Source organism: Neodiprion lecontei, chromosome 3 (assembly GCF_021901455.1).
Source record: "Neodiprion lecontei isolate iyNeoLeco1 chromosome 3, iyNeoLeco1.1, whole genome shotgun sequence".
NCBI classification, from domain to species: Eukaryota; Metazoa; Arthropoda; class Insecta; order Hymenoptera; family Diprionidae; genus Neodiprion; species Neodiprion lecontei.
In genome coordinates this window covers 29,209,757-29,228,454 of record NC_060262.1, presented here as the reverse complement: position 1 = coordinate 29,228,454, position 18,698 = coordinate 29,209,757, and the positions used below count along the sequence as shown (strand labels likewise).

The 18,698-nt window shown below is 41.3% G+C and overlaps 1 long non-coding RNA gene across 1 annotated transcript; it reads right to left on the bottom strand.

Moving 5' to 3' along the window:
• Positions 1 to 5,030: 5,030 nt before the first annotated feature.
• On the bottom strand, positions 5,031 to 7,022 carry LOC124293262. The gene is made up of 3 exons (XR_006903175.1): positions 6,769 to 7,022; positions 6,315 to 6,551; positions 5,031 to 5,666 (listed from the first exon to the last, which is right to left on the bottom strand). It is a non-coding gene; the product is annotated as an uncharacterized LOC124293262 (long non-coding RNA).
• Between the last annotated feature and the right edge of the window lie 11,676 nt (positions 7,023 to 18,698).

Here is an 18,698-nt window from a genome sequence, read left to right as displayed (position 1 = left end):
TCTCTCCGTTTATGCCACGTCGTTGTAGGTATGTAGGCAATAATCCGATTACAAGTTTCCCCACTTCTTCAAACTTCCCCCGTACAACTGCACTCTGTACTTTAACGTCATCTCAGCGAAAACTTGAATAAAATCTGTACCGTATCTGCGTGACGGCAAAAACAATCCATTATTCACGGCAATATATTTCACCTGAAGATTAGCGTATATCTGGCACACCTAACCGTTCAAACTTATGAACGAAATGTTCGCGAAGCGATTGTTTATCGTACAATGTATTACAATACGCAGTCAAGTTTTATGATGAAAAGAAATCGAGGACCTCAACTTTGATAACGGCACGTATTATTGGTGCCTCGTGTTCGGGTTTTCGGAGATGGCCCTGCTATTATCATTTCACGTCATAGTTCAATTTTTTAAGCCGCATAAAATTTCACCACTCCAGACCTTTCTCGTTACGATCTGTATGTGTGTATAAACGTAAAGAGTAAAGAGAGCGGCAAAGAAGGAGGCCGCGGTCAATTCATTACTCGCCGACAAGTTTCTTTTTTTTCCCATGTCTTTTTTTCTCTTCTTCAACATTTTTCATCATTTTTTCCTTCCGAGATCTATTGTACGCTGATCGTTACGCGTCGTCCTTTTTCAGATAAGCTTCCAGTCTGTATATCGCTTCATACACTCTTCGTGTCGAAATATAACAATAAGCCGGGCCTCTCCTCGTCATCCTTGCGCCTTGCGACCGTCTTTATCTTTAACTTCGCTAATGAATACCAAACATATTGGTTCCTCAGGGCGAGCGTTAACGTGCGTCAAGAAAGATCGTTGCATTATTCCTACTGCTTATGCAAAGCTGGAAAGTACTTGCAAATATTTCGGGGAAAATAGCCGATAGCTCGACCTCTTCTGTCGTTGTAAATTCGATCCTGCAGCCTTTTAGTTTCACTCCTCTTTCCTCCCCTTTCCCGACCCTCAGTCTCCCGGTCGTCCCATCCTTCCCCCCTTTTTCATTTTCTCTCTCTCTCTCTCTCTCTCTTTCTCTATCTCCCTTCAGCCACCCCTCACGTCTCTCCTTCGACTCGGAGTTTAGACTCCCGTTTAGAGTCCTATTCCCCTATCCGATTTCAATGTGGTTCCCTTACGTGTTTCAAATCAAAAACATAAGCGTTATTTCAGCACGTGGCTCTCACGTCTCTCCTCCGCCCGGCGAACCCGCCACGTCATTCCCTATCTTCCTCCGTCTCGAGAGGATCTCCTCACCTCTCTCTCTCTCCCTCTCCAGGCTACTCTCGCTCTCCCGCATGCACAGATGCCACCTTATAAACTTTTATTTTCGGGAACAGTCCAGGCGAAACGTGAAACGTGCTGAGAAGAGCGGCGGCGGCGGGGGACGAAGGCCGGGGGCGGCGGGAGGGGGGAAAGCGTATGTTCTGTCAAGCTGTCGCTGAAAGGGAGCTCGGCTGCCAACTTATGGGACACGTACAATGCGAACGAGGAATATTGCAGCGCGTCCAACGGAGACTATTCCCTGGCATATTGAAATGTACTTAACAAAAAATTGTTACACCGACCTCCGCGTATCCTGAATGTTAATACGGATATGCTATCCGGGACGGTTTTTTTTTTTCCATTTTCGCCATACTTCTTCTTATCCTCTCCACTCTCTGTTCAAACTCAAATATGTATACTCCTTGCAAAATATCTTGTACTCGACATACGCGGACGGTGACAGATTACGTGCAGATATTCCGTGTCTCTTCTTACCTGTAATATATATATATATATTATATGCCAGGTTCGATTAAACAGTGACTATTTTATGTAAATCTGATAAATAAAATATCCATCGATGCGGGTGCTGCAGAAATCGTATACAAATATATTCAGGTCGTGTACATCTTTAAAGATAGGTCCTAATCCTCAAGCGGATCGGATCGAATCACCTTCTTTTTTTTTTTCATCCAACCCTGATTCGAGTTTGGTAGGTCTAAATAGTTTAGGGACTCTTGCTGCTCTTGAGAAACTCATGGCGCGACGGTGTCGCTCCGTAATCTATCTATTTCATACATTGTTTCTTGTGAATATGTTTTTTTTCCGTGTTATTCGACGAATTGAAAAAGTAAAATATGTCTTTTTCGAGTTATTCCAATGCCAGCGAACCCTTTCGCCAGATATATAGGTATATAGGTATACGCGTTGCGCATTAGATGAGTTCGAGTTATTGAAACCTTCAGTATTGGAATTGTATTTATTCAGGAATATACGCTGGCAAATTCGAGGGTGCAAAACGTAAACACACACGCCGTTCTGAACATATTGAGATTTTCAACAGCCCCTGCAATTATTTCCATAGAGTTCCTCGATAAAGATCCAACTTTTTCAACCTCTTGTTTCTCTGGTTTTTCTCCGTTCAACCATTCCTGAGTTATTTGTAAAAATAAAAAAATGAAACAGCTGGAATTTCAAGAACTGGTCCTTTATAACTCAAAGTTTGATACAGCGTATGAGGTTTCCTGTTATTGACTGTAAACTACAACTTCTTGATGGTCAATAATTGGGTGTTCTGTAGATTTTTCTTCACATTACGCAGAAGCCATTTTACCTTTAAAAGAATGTAGGATCTCCATCAAATTTTTCATACAATTTTTTCTTTTTCTGAGTTATGAAATATATTCAAAGTTTGGGAAATGATAGGGCTTACGATTGTGCTTGTGATTTAACAAAGTAAAGTTCGAAAATTTGTAACGGAAAAGCTCACGTATTTTCGATTAGTTTTCACTCGATTTGAATTTGGGGTACGCTGCTGAATCAGACACTTTTTATATTCCATCATTAATTTTCCAAACTTTTCCTAGGCAACTCACAAGCACAATAAGCCTTATTATTTACCAGAGTTTGAAAAGATTTTATTTCCCAGATGAAGTAAGTGTTGTGAAATGAGATTTACCGTATTTGACGGAGGTCCGACATCTCTCTATAAAAACGGGACTGTGCAAGTATGACTCGCGCCCTGAGGTTTCCGGACAAACTTGATTATTTTTTTCTATGTGATATAACTAAGAATCAGCTATTTTCGGACTCTTTTCCTTACTCGTGCTGTGAGACCTTGCCTCCCTCTAAATTTCATGATTCTTGGTCAATGGGAAGTACGCTACAGATTTTTACGAGTGAGTTTGCGAGTATCAAACTATGTGACATGAATTTTTTACACATCCAAGGGATCGGACAACGCGTTGTTTGGTATTAATTTCAACTTCATATCTTGACTCGTTCCTGAGAAAAAGCATCTTCACAGACGGATGGACAACAAAGTGAACCTATAAGGGTTCCGTTTTTCTCCTGTTGAGGTACGGAACCCTAAAAAAGCTGCTATGAACCATGAACTCGGATTAATAGAAAATGTGCTGATTCGATAGCGATATACTTATTTTTCTGTCTGATTTACACTGTCTAAAAAAAGAAAAAAGTGTCGCGAAAACGTAATATTCTTTGAGTAAAGTGTCAATCACTCGTTTTATTCTAATCCCTTGAGTCTAACGAATATCGAAAAGGTATGTTGAAACTTTGTATTAGAGCCGTGAAGTAGAACACCCAGTATGACTGGGTATATTTATTCTCGGCATTATACCATACTCAAATTAGCTGTCAAAAACATGATATAAATTAATGAAACACCTTTCCGCAAGAAAACTCTTCAGGCTGCTGATGCTTGACAATAGGAGTTAATTGATTAATTATGGAATATAATTATTACGTTATAATGCCGGTACCTACCTGTGAGACCCTGGTTTCTCCTACTTATAGTAATAATAATGATGTAAACACAGGCACGCCGTCTTGTGCAGGCTCTAAAGTGGTTTTTTCAACGTCGTTTTCATTCACAAGGGTAATTAAAAACTTAGGTAGAGTTAGAATCGTCAACCGAATCGCTAGGTCAATTAAATACCATCATTTTCAAATTTCTAAGAAACTGTATACAACCTTTCAGAAAATATCGGTACTCGTCAAGATCCCGATCGTTGAAGTGCAATTTTTGACGATTGGAAAAGAATTGTAACACCTGCATTTTTTAGATCTTCACCGTCTTATATTCATTACCCGATTTACCCACGGAGAGATAATTATCCCTCTCTCGCTCTCTCTCGCTCTCTTGGTTTAAGACGTGGAATCTGCCCCCAATTACCTGAAGAATCAGCTTAGAGTGCCCGTCGTTCGAAGAAAGATTCGTTTAATTTAACACGGGAGGAAATAAACCTCGTTCGCACATTATTTGCGTTCTTCTTCTTCTTCTTCTTCTTCTTTTTCTTCTTCAATTTTTACGCAATACCTGCGGCGCAGTGGCTGCCAGCAGGTGAGACATAAATCATTTGATACGGAAAAATTAATCATTATAACGAGGAACTTTTTCATCAACAGTTGTTCTTTTTCTCTCGATATGTCCATCAAACGGAACTGCAGGACTGTATTAATGATGGTAACGAAAATATAGGCGCACGTATTTAATGCTGCCGAGCTTTTGTTATCGGAAATCAGTTATCAATTGTCTAGAATAATAACAATCGGTAGCGAACAGGAACACGATAATGTCCGCGGTGGTGCAATTTATACAATACAAACCGAAACCCTGGGACCATATCCATAATCACAATAACACGTCTGATCGGATTTACATATTGCATAAAGCACGGTAGAACAAAAACGTAATCGAGACGTACCTAAATTCAGTTATTATTATTCTAAAAACGTATTGGTATTTCTGGCCAGCCCAGCTATTGGATATACGATATTTCGCAAGCTCAGCTCGAAATCATTTTTTCGCTTCCGCCTCGTCGCATTGTCAACCCTCTGTCACAAATTGCAAATCGATGCTACATTTCGTTCCAAGATATCGTATTCGCGAATGTAAAAAGAAACCCATATAGTCGATCCCCCGATATCCGTATATGTAACTTATGTGTAGCATATAACACTACAGAATATAATATCCACGCCATTCAGCGGTACCATAATTTTTTCTACCTATTTCGTTTCAATTTATAGACCGGAAAATTTTTATTAATACACAAACACAATAAACGATAACTCATACAGTCAACATTAGCCCTATAGTTCACATAAATTGGACAAAAACGTCAATTGCAGATCTCTGTGAGCAGCGTTCGAATGTTCAATTTCAGGTCTGACAATTTGCTCCGTTCGACGTGGCTCCCTGTGGGCTCGATAATTTAAAACCTCTTCAAATTTTTCACCCTTACATTCGACCCCACCTGTCGCTGTCCCCGCCTATTGTTGCCTTCTGATTCTGATATCGTAACATGCGAAGACAAGGTAGAAGCTCCGTGGATGAAGGTTATCCGACGTTCCGGCAGAAGGGTCGGTATTCCTTTCGATTGAAAACCAAGACGCGGCCAACGTTGCAGGGCCCTTGCTGACCTTCTTTGTAGCATCGACCATTCGGCGGCCAGTACACGAGACCACCGGGACATTGGGACGAAACTCGGATGTAATCTATTTGGTCGGGAAAGTAGACGAAATCCGTACTGAGGCGACGAGGTGCGCAGTTACCGTATGCGAGAAACACCGAGAGAATGAGGAGGCAGGAAAGCAGCCTTATCCGCATCATCGATCCTCGGTATCTCTTTCGAGCTTTTTCGGCTGTGGGTAACAATCTGCAATTTCAAACAACGCCGCGCTGGTAATAGTGTCGGAATATTTTCGAGCTCAGCTGTAAATCTAACAGGGACCATTTTCATCAATTCTATCGGAGTTACGAAATGTTTTTCGGAAAAACAAATTGAAATTAAAAACACACTGAATTTTCATTGAAATTGATCAAAGAAGCAACTTCGGTCTAGATGGAAATCATCTCGAAGTAGGGGTTGATAGTTTCAGTTTTTAAAAAATTATGATTCGTCGGTTCGAAAGGATTATCGAATTACATAAATTAGTTATACACTGACTGAAAATCCTTCAAACTCTGTATTTTACATTTTGTTAAGAGAATTTAATTCTTCTCATCAGGCAAAAAATCGGTCCGTCAACGCGTAGAATACAGCTGAATTTTCGATTGTGTTTATTTTATTACATTTTCAAGTAAATTCCATTCATTCATAATTTGCAGACGATTTCAATTGAATCGAAAAATTCTCGACATTATACCGATGGCGCAGTATTAAATTCCATCTAGACAATCAGCGTGTCGTACAATCCCGTCGAATGTTCGCCACGGTTCAGAAATTACGTAAAAAGAAAAAAAACAAAGCCAACAATTTTTTAATTATCCGCCTGTCAGGCGAAGGATAAACAACGATAATTACCTTAAGAATTTATATCCAGTCAGCTGAGTCGCTCAATGGCGATGATTGACTCGATGACGACCTTCGTGGCAATTGAAGAAACGTAAGAAATTTTCACGAATGCCGAACTCGCTTCCTTTCGCGATTCTTGAAAAATCGATAATTCGATGCACGCACGTATCTCGCGACAGAACTCAGCCGTCGTATATCGAAGGGACGAATAGGGAGTAGCAGGAAAGAAACGTCGTCGTCGCACAGCTGAAATAAAAGCAGCAAATTGTGAAAAGAGTCTCGAAGAAGATCCGCGGGCGTGAATGGGTGGACGAGAGTCGTTCGTCCTTAGGGGGCCGGGGGATTCCTCCGAGATATCCTTTGTTCAAAGAAGACGGACAATGCGGTGAAACGGAAGACTAACGATCAGAGGGCGGAATCAAAGTGGCGGAGTGACTCTAACTAGCTGGTTACAGTTACGTACCCAGGTATATACGAGCACGGGATGAGGCGGTTTCTTGCCGCATTAAAAGTTTATCGGACACTAAGACGTCGCCTCGAGTTGAGCAGAGTGATCCGGGCGAACGGTGCGCCGGTGCCTTCAGGTGTAACACGCCGCAGGTTGACCGCCGGTGGCGGGAGAGGCGAGTCATTAAGTCAGCGATAAATTACCCACACGCGGTTACTTTGCGCCGTTCCCAAAGCTCGTGATAAACCTCTGATCCTTGACCGAAGGATGCGGCTTTGAACTCTCTGGCCGTAATTGGGATCGAGATCGCGATACGCGTTCGCCGGTCTGCATACCTGCAAGGACAGGCGACGAAGGATTCCTCTCTGCGACAGAATTCCGTAAGTAGATCAGGAACGTTTTAATAAAACTCTCGGCGGTGTCCCAGTTCCTTTGTGAGACATTGGCGGATTGTGCAACTCTTTCCGTCGTTGTTTAACCGCGGAGGAGGGACGAGGACAGACGTGGAGAGAGATTGGCCTCCTGGTCATCAGCGGCGGGCACCAAGGAGAAACGCCAAATAAGCGATACTTGTTCGGCAACAAAGCGAGAGCTTGGCCAAACAGAGCAAAGACCTAGCGAGACTTCTACTACTTGGCTCATTCTATGGGTACGGCCAAATCTTTGGCCAACTTGTACCACTAGCTTGACCCACACACGCTGATCATTTTGTCTTTGTCCCTGCGCCAGAGTTACGAAACTACGGAATCCTTCGTTTTTCCTTCAAGGAAAAACTCCTCTCGTACCTCCCGCTTCCAGCGAACTTCCCATTGTACCACGAAAATACACGATTCTCCGCCCGACTTCTTTCTCGCCGTCCACGTATACATACACGTACGCGGTGTTGTGTATTTTTCAATGTGTGCGAATTATATACAATCGTGTATTGTGTGTGGGCACGGTATGCTTACGCGCCTTCCCACCGCATTCCAAAAATCTTATCCGGCTGTACGAGAGATTCCGACCAAGGAAAGTATAACTCGCACGTTACTTCTCAACCTCTGCGAATTGGCCGGGCTGCGGCAATCAATCACCCAACAATCTCCCATAAATGATTCACGTGCTTCGAGCAAAACAAAACTTTTACGTCACGGGTTCACTTTTATATTCTATTTCTTTTTGTGTTATACGATATATATATACATGTACACATACTACGATCAAGTCCCGCCCGTGTATAGATAAATTTTCACAAGGATAAAGGCAGTAAAAATTTGCGTATAGTTATACGACTACAAGGAAGTAAACGGTGGTCATGCGATTCAGTTGTACCGGGATAGACACACGTGACTTTAATGAAAAAATACCTAGAGTGTAATGGGCATGTGTGCGAAATGTGAGGTGGTTAAAAAATAATTACCGGCATATTATTTTGCGAATATTCTCTCGAAGTATATATATATTGAATGCATGGCACCTATGGAGAGAAATAATTATATTGAAAAAAGAATATACTCCGTAACCGTATATCATTACTCAGCATGGAATAATCAGCGAATGGAGAATCGTAATTTACAATCAGCAAAAATCAGTCTAACCGGCAAATTCTGTACAACCCATCATATCTCAATTCGAGGTAAAATCTGTGCTGTCTGTAACAATTAGCTCAGCCACCATTCAACTGACCAATGAAATTTCAACCGACGAATCGGAAAGCGATAAAACGGGTGTCCAGCCAATCAGTGGACGAATATACGTAATAATCCAAGCTAGATTTTCTAGGCTCGATCGATCGTGGCCTTTTTCAATTTCAACGTACAATTACTTTATTCTTTGTCAATTTTGTATAAACAGCAGATGGATATACCGTTGAAATCTGCCTGGTAAGAATTAGGTAACAAACTTTGCCTACTGCATCCCGCATACCGAATTTTTTTAATAATGTTGATCAAATGCTAGCTTTGGAAGGAACGTGATGTACGTGTGTAACCAAATGACTCAGGTAAGAGATTCTTGTCATATTTCACTTTATTTACTTGTTTATTCACTTGATAATTACACTCCCTAATTATCGCGGTAATTTGGTCATAAAAGATATCCAGCATCTGGTAGTAATTACTATTATGCAAATTGCGAATTACTGAGTAATCCTACCTTATTATTTACGATGGAAAACGTACAAAGTAATCCTCTGCAAATTACGAACCGATACTACAATTCTTTGAGCCGATGAACTTTTTTATTCTTATTAAGAACAAATGCGAGGCTTGTGGATGTGGCGAAATTTTCACATCGTATTTCATGAGTTAATTTCATCACGCATATACTGCGCTTCAATCTCTTGAAACAAGAAACGAAGAATGACAAACATAATATTCCTAATAACTATTTTGCGATACACACGCCTATTTTTTAAAATAAACATTTCCATTCTCCGCAGTGTTAAATTTCAAAACATACGAGTTTCTAAGAAAATCCTGAAGGGTCCTGACAATATTTCTGAGAAATATCTGTGTTGAGAATGAATGAATGTAGGCAATTAATACCGCAGCAGGTTGATGTCTCCGCGTATTTGAAGGTACATTTTAAATTTGAGAGAAAAGTATAAATCTAGCTTCAAAGCTGTATATAAATTGGAGAAAATTTAAAAGAGCAAAAATGTCATCTGCTTTTCCGAGGTTATATTATTCCCTCAAACACTGCCTTGGAAGGTTTATTTTCCTGAAGAGTTGTACAAGCACTTTTCTCAGATCTCTTAAATTATTAATGCAACCGCGACTCAAAACTGAATTCATTACCGCGCAGAGCAGCCGACCGAACACCATTCCACTACACCGAGAAAAATGTTTTATCAACCGCAGTTCTTTCACTTGATAAAACGACTGATTTCTACTTGTTGAAACAACTTCACTTGATTCGAAAAAACATCTCATCGTGTGAAAAATAATACGTTTCAAATGAAAACCAGCTCGATTGGTCTTCTGAAATACAGCCAAAGGGATTTTCAAAACCACGCGTTAAAAAGTATTCTGCAACAGAATCGATCAAAAAAAATTTCTCCACTTGACAAAACTATTTGCCGTTGAAAAAAATCTTTCAGAACTCGAGCAAATTATCAATCGCACAAATTGTGAGCTCCTTCGTATTTCCAGAAGGAAAGATGCAGTCGAGTTGAATACATATATGTCCGAGGGTGGACGCGACGCAAGAGAACAGACGGAATTGATTAGCGCACCGCAACTGTTTTCAACATTTATCAAGCCTAAGTATATAATCAAAAAATCGTTTTTTCACTCCCCCCATCCCCTGGCCGCGCCGCACAACATATGAGGCTTTGGATGTTTTCAATATGCCTAAAATTAGTATGTACGTACACTTTCGCGAGTAGGTATGTATATAGCTATATACATTTCCCGGCTGCTGATAACACAAACGAAAGTTGAACGTCTGGAGTGTAAACAGAGCGGGGTAAATCCTCGAAGGCGAGGTATTACCAGCGTGGATGTGCCCATAACGCTCGGAGTATCCGAAGGCATACAAGACGGGAATATCGCGCTTGAATCCCTTAAACAACTAACGCGACGTGCCTCGTCTTACATGAATACATAAATACACGTCCAATTCCCAGTGCTTCAAATATCGCCGTTAAAGCTCCCGGGGTTTGCGAGCCGTGCCTAATACCCACACGTTTTACGCCTAGGCGGAAGCTGCAGCTGCAGCTGGTGGCTGCTCAACTTTCGGCAGAATTAATTTACCCGATGGAAGTCAAAGGGGATGTAAAACCTAAACGCGGGGGTTCTTCGTACAAACGACTTTTCCATTATATATCCCTGCTCGGCGCATACACACCGGATAAACTATCCCCGAACTGTCTTTCCTGCATTTCCTCTCCGCCCTTTCTCTTCCTTTTACGTTTTCGCGAATATGTACCTACCCCGAGTTACATGCACCCCCGATTCGGTCCAGCGAGTCGGAGTTTCGTGCAACGGAGGAACAAGGATCGGATCGACGATTTTGCGCGAGTTTGCGCGCTGCGCGTATACCTATATGTATATATATATGTATATGTATGCATGGGGAAAGAGGGGGAGGCGGCGGGGGTGAAGAATACGTCGGGACTGGAAGGCGGGCGACGGGCGACCGGACGTGTAACTAGGATTCGAATAGCTGCCAGTAAATTCCGCGGGCTCTCGTTAGCCGTGCCCGAATTTTGCGGCTAAAAGACATTTTCAACGGAGCTTCGAAGAAGGCTTAGAAAAGTTTTGCTAAGCCGTCTAAAATTTGTAATCCACCCTCCTTAAATCTATGCTAATTATTAACGACTCAGTCGATATGCCCAGCGCACTTTGGGGTAATCGCTTTATCACCGCTTTGCCCCGAGTTTTATTCAACGCTCCCGCGGCGATACGCGCGACACGATATTGCTTGTCAAGTCCAATAAGCCGGTTCCATTTTACGTCCGCAGGTCCTACAGCTACGCTGCGTTTACCCTTTTTCAAACGGGCCATCTTACCATCTACTCGAGTCGGGTGGAATTCGGAATTCGAAGTCGAAGGTCAATCCAACTGATCGCAATCGATTCACCTTGGACAATATGTTCTCGAATACGATCGTGCGGCAGATTTTACTAGTCAACCACCGACGCGTTGTGCAACGACAATAAAAACGAGACACCGATGCGGCTCTCTGCAAAGCCTTTCTTCCGCTTCACCCCATATACCCGTTGTACGTATGGATGCACCAGCGTATAACGTACTATAGCTTCGTTTTGCCGAGGTTGGTCGATAAATGTCACGAGAAGACGTTTGAAATTGCACATTGACGTGTACCTGCCTCCAATTATGGATCGTTACTCCGCGAATGTGCATTCGCTTGCAGCGGAGATAAGGTACACCAGTATCCCTTTGATTTTTCATATTTTCTGTACGGATAATGTATGTATATTCACGCGAATATGTATTGCCGTCATTAGAGAAGCAGTATATGCTCAATTTCCGGATGATGGAACAGGGGGAAAATACTTCGCGAGGTAAATCATTTGCCCTTGTTACAACGGAGGCTAATTGGTAAGAGATTTCTTCCGGGTGCGCCCCATTGTTCGCATTTATTCGTAAGCCAAACTTGACAAAATAAAAAAAGTTACGATCAAAAAATAAAATAGCAAACAATTATCTTGAAATTCTATGAGATTCCAGCCGTTTTTTTTTAAATTCTTTTTTTAATATTATTCATTAGTACAGTGAATTACACGATGCAATATACTTGTCGTGACGTATGAATCATGAATTGTATAATCTGCATTCCGCGCGCCATGCGGCCATGATCTATCGCTAATGTCGTCTCGACGTCTGACAAGTGACACGGTGACCTTCTTCTTACTGGAATTCATTCATATATTTATTTATTTATTCACTTGCTTAAAGTCGAGGTGCGGTGATGCGCGCTTAGTACGAAAGCGTAAAATGAGCGTCGAGGTACGAGTTAACGGATGTGTACAGAAGTCGCGATTTCTAGAACGCGCGAACTTCACAATATTAGTATATATAATGGCCCATGAAATAAGGTGAGATTTGAAACGACGCGGGATTTTCTGTGAAGAAAACGTCGAAAAATTTAAATTGTAAAGCATATGCGGAATCTGGGTGACGGTTACGAATATAATAAGACATACGTTTACATGGGTGTGTATATCGTGTGTATAGACAAACCTAAAACCTTGCGAACCTTGTTCTTACGTCTGGACGCCGAAGAAACGTCTCCTTGTATATCCTTGGGCAGAAAGTACCCAACGCGTATCACTAACCGTCGAATTTCGATGCATGATGATTCCAGGGTACATCGGGCACCTTTTAACGCGACAGCCCTTAATTACTCAGCTCGCGCAGCTTCGCAGACAGATTTTTCTTCACCGGTCTTACAACTAAAAAGGTCCTTTGCATAGACATAATTCTGAAACCCACTCCTTACCAGGGGACGTTGAAGAGGGCGGGAAGGGGGGAGTGAAGAACAAGAGACTTCTTCGAACTAGGCGTGCTGATCTATAGGGACTAGCAATTACCGAGATAATTACTGGACTATTTCACGGAATGAGAGAGAAGGAGAGGAAGGGAAAAGGAGCGAGTTTCCACGACAGAACGGTTAGTGATCGACCCGATTATATCAATTCACACCGATGTTCAGCGGGCCGATTCGCGATCGCCGGACTCCATCTAGGTATATTCCTCTTTCACATCGAGCTCGATATTCCTGCTGCGGGTGGAAAACGCGCATGCATCGCATCGTTGCGCAAGCCGAGAGCAATTCCCCCCAGCATACTTATTATTCAGTCTTTGGTTGATTAAGCGAAAACACTCGGATAAAGCGACGACGTTTCTGCAACGGCATGAAAATTAGGACACCCAATATACCCAGGCGACGGGCGAGTGTCGGTTGGAAGGATGGAGGAGGGAAGACTAGAGACTCCCGAGTGAGCTGTTTGCAGCTCCTTCCGCAAGCAAACGGTTTGCATTAGTTTGCATACATGAGTGAAGGTTTAAAGTTTAGTAATTTAAACAACCGCCGACTGTCTCGGGCCAAAATAGGCACAGGATTATAGTATACCTGTACCTGGCTGCACTCGCCACCGCAGGAACATACATATTAACTCGGATTCGGAACTGTGCGGAGGGTATATGCGTTATTTTTACAAGACGGCAAAAACAACGAGGTGAAATTTGAGATCGATGGAAATTGACGGAATTCACAAAACTACACGCGTTACGCGGAGCCGGGATCATGGCTCGTATTATCCTCGGGGACTCTCGCGGGAGTCGGGATGTCTTTGACCTACCGTTAGAATAGGGCGGAGGACATTGTGTTCCCTCTTTTAATTTCATAAATCCACCCCCGAAGTACGTCGGGGCCTTCTGTATAATGGCTTCGCGGTGGGAAACCACTCTCGGAATAGTACCTCTTAATTATGTAGTAAAATAGTAATCATCCCTTTATCGCTGTAATTTGCCTCCTTCAAAGTTTACCAAAAGGTGAGTTTATTAAGATTATAATACCATGCCGCTTGTCATACATAAGAAACTCTTCGGAGTATGTATATGAATTATGTACATATTGTACGATACATGTAGCCACGGGACAGACCCGTGCAAACTGCGAGACTAACGCAGCTTAAAATTGAATTGAAAACTTCTTTCTATAATGGGATATATAAGGTCGTGTCGTGAGGAGACTAGACGCATTAAAAAGGGTAACGGTATAAAGCAATTAAACACTTGAATTGCGGTGTTGCTTCTTGTTGCTTGACAAATCTTTTCTTTCGTTTGGAAAAATGTATACTTATTTTTGCAACCCTCCGAAATTCTACATCTCGAATTAGTTTTCGCTCTCTCAGGGTCCGATATGCGGGGTAATTTTATTTTGCATTAATTCGCCAAAAAGTTAGGCGGGTTACGGTCCGCGACGACGAACATTAAACTGAAACTTTTTTTTCCATTTTTTTTTTATTTTTACTTTTTTGTCTGGCATGGTCGCGTGCATTGAAATTCAAATTCATTCTCGCATATCCATCTTAAAAACACACCAGAGACAACTCTGAATACCTTTGGGGTGTTCCGCCCACGAATGTTGACTCTTGAATGAAACTTGAAAATGTCTTGTAAGCGAAATGTAAGAATAACGTTCCCCCGGAGTAAGAAACAAATTGAATAAGAGAAATAATATTTAAAAAAAAAAAAAAAACTGTGTCTCCATAGATTATACCCTTCGGCAACTTTCACTTCTGGTCATTTTCGTCTGCAGGCATCCGGATGAAAATTGGCGAAACTTCAGGAATAAACTGCTACGTAACTTTCGGCGATAGTGTACATTTCGATTGACAAGACGTCGCGGTGTAAATTGGTAATCTTCGATAATACGGGGCTGAAGAATCGAGAGAATAGTGTGAGGATCCAATTAATAGCGTAGCGTAGAAAAATTCCGTTCTCAGTATAAGCGACCTTCAACTATAAAGGCAAAGCTGCCAGAGTCTCTCTATGGAAATTATTCATGTACATGATTATCATCAAGAGAAGCTTGACGGGCAGTTTCTATCTACACCCCTCCGGCTTTTTGCGTGCGGAGACCAAGACTATACATATATATATATAGGCTGCTATGTATATAATAAATACATGCATAAGTTATACCCGTACAGAATAACTGGAAGTAAATATATGAAATTACGACTACACCGAGCCATAGTTTAATACTGTCGTAAACGTATAATAAAACGAGTCATACATTCATCGAATCAGTTTGAATACTCTGCGCAATTTCTTTCTTTCTTATTTAATTTTTTTGTTTTCATTCGTTTTTTCGACATTGTTTTACCCGGGGTTAGGGGCTGCCAGGAACCATTTTTAATTGCATTCTACTTCTCTTTCGTTTTAATTAAAACGTCTAGCCTTAGCTAACACACTCGCGCAAACACGAGCCCGCGGAAGAAATAATTTTTATTCGCCTCCCTGCAATTCTGTTTATCCTTGCATTTGTTACTTCAATTACGATTGTACACCATCCGGATTGCAACACGAGTGAAGTTTATTACATTATCACTAACGTTGTCACTGTTATTATTTTTATAATATATACACATCGCCTCGTATCTGTTTGAACAATCTAATTATCGGACCCGAAGTGGTTCGGCCGAATCAAATATCGCGCTCGGAAGATAATTATCAGCGTTGGTAATTTACAGAACCTTGTCGCGATCACGGGCCGAGGTTAAGTAGTAAAAGGGTAGATGAACCGCGGATCGATAACTGTTAAGGAAAAGCAGATGGCCACCTACCATATACCTCGACACACACATACATACATACATACATACGGTGTACGTATAACACATATACCCAAGTAGAAAAGTCAGAGGCTACGACTCGCAACTTCTGCGATACAGTAATCGATTGTACTTTCGCAACGTTATGCACCAATTTGAAATATCACCTCCACGCGTCTTCATGTTCGAGTCGGATCTGTAACAGCGCCAGATTGACACGTCCAATTAGGGTTACGTCTTCATTACACGATAATATTAAACAACTGATTGTCCTAACCGCAGATGTTAGGTGAGTCTGTATTGGTAGAATGGCAGTGAACGTGTTTAACGCTACGCCTCTCGAGTCGTCTGTGTTAGATGCAATACACGCACCCGCCCATCGCCCTTAGAGGAAACTAACGATGAGTGCGCGCGACGATCGCATGGTGTGGAAAATTAAACCCGACTGGGTGATCCCGATTCTTTGCCCTTTCGCGGAAGTTTATGAACAGGTTGTAAAGTAGACGGTAAAAACTGGTCGGCTGAGAAAAGTAGTTAATTTCGTCAGATGCGCACAGATTGTACACATGGTCGTTCACCCTGTCTTCAAGCCGCCTTGCCTGGTAATAATATTCAAAGAGGGGCAGGAGATAACCCGTAAACATCGCCGCGTGCCGATAATGCGATGTGAGTTGCCGCTGTTGATCCACTCCGAAACGCGTTTTTGGTCCGTTTACATATATCGTGACAAATTTCGTGAGTCTCCAAATTTCACCAGCGCTTACGGTGTCTGATTTTCAACCGATCGCGAGATTTGTTCGCTCTAATTGGTGTACATGTAGTCAGCAGTGATCGCATCATCAAATCGCCATTCGCGTGATGATGAAAATTGATGCAAACAACTTTGAAGTGTCACTTATAACGCCGGAACAGCTGTACAGCTGAATACTGATACGCAATGCCGATACGGTGTATAACCGTTACAGCATCACGGGTTTTTTGCGCTGTCTTTAAAGGTTGGTGAAAAACGCGGAGCACGTGTATAGAGCGAGATCCTAATGAATAAGATAACCTAGGTTATTCAACGAGGACAACAATGTCTTGACAACGCTTTTTGCTGTGTAGCCGTTGCTTTTAACTAAAACGCGGAAACGGTTCTGTTTTTCGTCGCTCAAACGACTAACGAGGATCGAGACTATACTCTTGGAAACCGTCGTTATGAGCTCGTACCGAAAGTCATTTTTGTACATGAATATCGAACTTTTTAACAAGTCCGAAAATTTATTTCAGCTCTTGTATTTGTGACGTTGCTGCTTTGAAACTTTCTTCACAGCGTATTGGACAGAAATTCCTGAAATTACATGACTCGTATACAGGAAGAAGTGGTAGACTTCTCATACTACAATACACAACCGAGAATTTCGCACTCTAGCAACAAAAGGCGTTTGGAATAAATTCCAACTGCTGGAAGTTTCGCAAAATCACTCGGAATTTCACCCGGCAACTGTTTGGCTCGATACGCTCTTTTCATCTTATTTTTTATACCAAATTAGTGTAAAATCAAACAGCATAATAAGGATTTGTTTTGATTATCGTTGGAATTAAATTTTAACCGAATACATCAATCTCTACGCACTTCGACGTGATAATCAGGTTGAATCGAGACCTGGTCTTATTCATTGTGTAATGGTTGATGTCCATTGCAAGAAATATTTCGTTAAGATAACGATAATAGAAAACTTATTATAAAGGATACAGGGTTCAAACCATAAAGACAAAAATTTTTAGACACATGTTTATAGATGTAAAATCAGTCAATTTTGTTTTATTATTAATTTCGAGTGAATTTCTTAGTTTTTAGGTTAACTGCACGTATTTTTTTTATTTATTTATTTTTTTTTTTGTTTGCTAAATGAATAAATCAAAGGTGTCTAATCTTGTATTAATAGAATTATAATTATTAATTATTTTTAATCATCCATTCATGTATTCATTCATTCGCAGGATCAAAATACGCGTCTTCTACATACAAATGTTCATTTTCAAATTCAATTCAACCATTTTTTCATTACTAGTCGTTTCTTTAAACAATTGTTGTCCAAAAAGGTTCCGCAGTTTATTGGTGAAAAAGGAGGTAGATATTTTAATAACGGATTTTGACAAGCCATTGTGCCACATTTTTGTGACATACACTCTATAAAAATGTAGATTGTAAAATTGGATATATTGAAACGTGCAGATAGATTGAAAATGTGGATTACTAGGTATTGATTAGATGTTGGTTCTTCGGCATTCTCTCACAGAGTGGGAACCGGTGAAACTCATTCGTCCACGCAAACTACTTTTATTTGACTACTTTTCTTACTTTTATTTGCGTGCTAAGCGCGCTGCATAAATTATTACAATTGGGATTCGAAAACTCGTCTCTTTGATGCGACACTTGCGAAATACACTTTATCGTTAGAAGTAAGGGATTTCGAGTTTCCAGGAAGCCAGTTTCAAGAGGAAAATCACTACGACATACGTCCTTGGAGAATAATACGAGGAAATTTCAATAATCTGCGGTGGTACATTTCCCGAGCATGAGCGTCGGCATCGTTTCTTGGCGATCTGACAATACGTCTATTTCGCGTTTCCTCACTCCCATCTATCATACGTATATAAGGTATATTCTTTAGAACAAGAATGGATCCAGAGGAGATCGCTGCGTCAGTGTACCGGGGTGATATATTCCCTGAGCACAATATTTCCGCTCAATACAGCGAGCTGTAATTAATTACCATCGATACACAAACTTCCGCGGAGTATAAGGTCAATATATTTTCACCTGCAACATTGTGCTCGAACTCGATCATTAGAATTACTCGCCACATAATACTGCGGCAGTAAAGTGATAATCTAAAGCTGGTGAAAAGTAATTCTCTTAGCATCGAAGGGTGAGCGAATTGATCAAATTACTTGCAAGTATTTATATCTTCCGCACGGTCTGCACCCACTTATAACATATTATACATATTATGCCTAATCGGAAAATTGGCTATTAAAACGATACAACGCTATTAACCCTTGTCATGGATCGTAATTACTGATTACGGCACGGGTGAAACTGTTTGTCGCCTACTCCAGGCGTATACGTGGCTATTATACATGAATACGCGCGTATGAACATATTTATTGC